The sequence below is a fragment of the Chelonia mydas genome, chromosome 1 (assembly GCF_015237465.2).
Source record: "Chelonia mydas isolate rCheMyd1 chromosome 1, rCheMyd1.pri.v2, whole genome shotgun sequence".
Classification (NCBI taxonomy): domain Eukaryota; kingdom Metazoa; phylum Chordata; order Testudines; family Cheloniidae; genus Chelonia; species Chelonia mydas.
In genome coordinates, this window is record NC_057849.1 from 152,151,162 (window position 1) to 152,154,726 (window position 3,565).

The window sequence follows — 3,565 nt, forward strand, 5'->3', positions numbered from 1 at the left end:
CCATGGAGTCAGCGCCTATGGTAGCTACTACGAGTGGTGAGATCAATGTCGAACTCCTCTTGCCTCTGTAGTTTAAGGAATAACTCCACTGCCGCTCGTGATGTGTTGGTCAGAGTGAGCAGCATATTGGTCAACAGTGTGGGATCCATTCCTGCAGACCGAAGATAGGCAGAGCGCGCAGTACACAAACCGTTGAAAGATGTCACCAAATGCAGATGGAAGCACAGAGATTGCTGGGACACGAAGCAATGCATCATGGGGCATTGGGACAGGACCCAGGATGTCCCGCGACCCCCTCCACCTTCCCACAACTCTTAGCGGTGGAAGAGGAAGAGATGCTCTGTGGGATAGCTGCCCAGAGTGCACTGCTCCAAATACCACTGCAAGTGCCACAAGTGTGAACATGCTATTGTGTAGACAGCTGACAGTGTGAACACACAACAGCGGTTTCCCTTCAGTGCTCTCTGAGCTGCGCTGTAACTTTCAGTGATGTAACTCTGACAGTGTAGACATACATTGAGACATACAAACTGAGTTAAAGCCACTTTAATTCTAAAGAAGAGTGTCCACACAGGGGTCCAAAGTGAATTAAGAGCACTTTAATTCTAAATAGGATCTTCCATAAAGGGGTTTAATATAGTTTAACTAATCCACTTTGAAAGTTAATTCAGATTAGCTTTCCTGAATGCCTCCATGTAGCCAGGCCCTTAGTGTTAATTCAGTTAGGGCTTGTCTAGGTTTACAGTTAGTGCAGGACAGACTGGGGTATAAATTTACACCGCGCAATGACTATCCATGTGGAACCGGCTGCTCCAGAGTAAAAGTTTCCTAGTGCGCTTTGATCTACCCTGCTTTGAAATGGGAGTAGATCAAAGCACACTAGGGTACTGTTAGTACGGGGCAGCAACATCCACGTGGGTAGTTAGTATGCAGCACACTAGTGTAAGGTAGATTTACACCCCAGTCTGCCACACATGAACTGTTCCTCTAGAAAAGCCCTTGGTGTTAATTAAGGAATCTTCTTGGGACAAGTCCCATAGTCCATGTTCAATAGAACACAGAACACACTCTCATTGTCCCCAAATATACAGCCATTAATAATAAACTAAAGGAATTAGAGATCACTGTTCCTCTTGTGCCATCTTTGCCTTCCTATGGTTATAGTCAATGGGGAAAGAGCTGCACTTTTTAATATCACACAGGAGTTTAGATGAGGCACGGTTTCCAAATGCCCAGAGCAATAATTTTATTACAGAAGCAATAAACCATGCAAACATCCTGAAGTTATTAAAACAAAAATATCTGTGAATTGACTATAAGGAAGTGGACTAGAGAAAATATAGATTGTGAGTGTACCCACTAGGGACATGAGACTTCCTACAGGGTAAGAGTCTAACTCCTTTTCTCACAGTAAGTAGTGCCTTACTTCTTGAACAACTCACCTGCTTTCAGTGAGACCGTTCAATAAGTTAGGTACTAGAGAACGGGAGCAAGGTTGCCCAGATTTGGCCCATACTGAAATTCGATGGATCAGAAGAATGGCTTCTACACTGATGGGCACACAAAGAGCCTGCGTCTCCTCTCAAACATCAGAAGTAACTGGATTAAATTCAGTGGAGTTATGCGGTTTAAAAGCAGTATGAGTGAGACCAGAATCCAGACCCAGTGAGCCGCCAAATAAAAACTGCAGCGGCAGCTCTTGCGTAGCCACAGGAGACGGTAAGAAACTAAAATAACAACATATTTGAAAAATAGTTGGAGGCCTTCCTTTATCTATAATAGTTTAACATACAAACACCTTCCATCACAAAAAAAATCACAAAACAGGTTTTCTACTTTTACAAATTGTCAACAGAGCACACAAAACATTTACTGGTCTATTGAAATAAATACTATCGTCTCAGTCACTGCGTGCTCAGGCCTGCCCTCCTGCACCCTGCTACATGTACATTATGCTGCAGCCATCTCGCTATGGCAACCGTGAAATTCAAACTTCACAGCCTGCGAGATTTCCCATATTTGAAACCTCAGTGCCAAACAGTGATGCTCCTGACAGGATAGTATTATGCACAAAGCCAACTCCAAGTGACCCAAATCTGGCAGGTGATTTTGGTCGTGGCAAGTCATTTTGCTCATGCAGCATTTATAACTCACAAAAGTGTAATTATTCTTTTTGCAAAAGCTCCTTAATTGTCACATGTTTTTATAGCTTTGCAACATATCTGGCAGATAGCAATACAGTATATACATGTAAATGTGTTATGCACATAGATCCATTAACCTTATTGGCGTATGTAAACATCCCTCTTTCCAAAGCATTTAGAGCACTGTGTTTATAGGGATCTAAGTATTTTACGAATGAGCATCAACATTAACCTCTTGCTCCCTAAACCAAAAGGGTTTGAGCTGCCTGAGGTTGTATTGCTCCCAGATCATGAGAATCTGAGCCTCATGTTGCTCAACAGTGACACCCGCTGGTCATTGAAGCAAAACATTGATAGAGCTCAGAGGGAGCTGCCGAGAGACGCCTCAAAAGAACAGACTCAACCATCTAAAAAATTCAGTATTACATATAGCAAGTCTCATTTTTAATGTTACCAGATTGCTTCTACATAAAACAGTGAACTGAGGCTGATTGTTCTTAAGAATCTTACTGCTGCTGCAAAATTACAATATTGAAAACCACATATTGATTTCTTATTAAAGGAATGGATGCTTTTATGTTTTCAGACGCTTTTTCTATTTGAAAGTAGAGTGCAGACAAAAGAGCCTAGTCCTGATGGAAAATTAGAAAATCATAAAATCCATGTAGCGCTCGTGGTTACAGATAAAGGCAAACTGATCTATCTATAGACTAGCTCTTTAACTCTTCCTAGAAGAAGAATATTTGTAAACAGGGGCGTCATTTCAGCAAAATTCTGGTGGGAGGCATTCTATGTGATTATGTTATACCCTGCAAAGCTGGGGCTGGGGGGGGGACGGACGGGAAATGGAAAACATAATGAAGCAAATAGACCTATGAAAGTTGAGGGGGCAACTGCCCCTGAGTCCCCTAGCAAATGATGCTCTGGTTAGTAAATTACTCAGGGAGTTTTATATTTTTTTTAAGTTTTGTTTTTTAAATGAGCCATGTTGTTATTGGTTAATTTTTGTCAGCTGGCTAAAGGAAGGGTTGATTTTTGTCACAGGTAAAAAGATTTATGGTGTTTCTTTGAAATCCCTTTTAGATTCCTCACAATGTTCCAAAATGGTCTGTTATCAACATTGGTATTTCTGGAAGATGCATTTCTCTGTGAAGCCCCAATAGGAATGCTTATTCCTACCAACAAGCCCCTTGAACGCTGGAGTACTGTCTTCTGATTCATGTAAAGCAGCTTTCTCCTAGCACAAATCACTGAAGGGCCCATATCTGTACAACACCCTGCCTGGCTAAGTAATTTGGAGGCTGTTGATTACCTGTCCAGAATTTCTCTGAGACACCTGTAAAGAATTTGACCCATTCCTCACAGAATACCAGGGATAGACTCATTATTCACATTTCCAACCACCCCTTTTTGCACTTGCA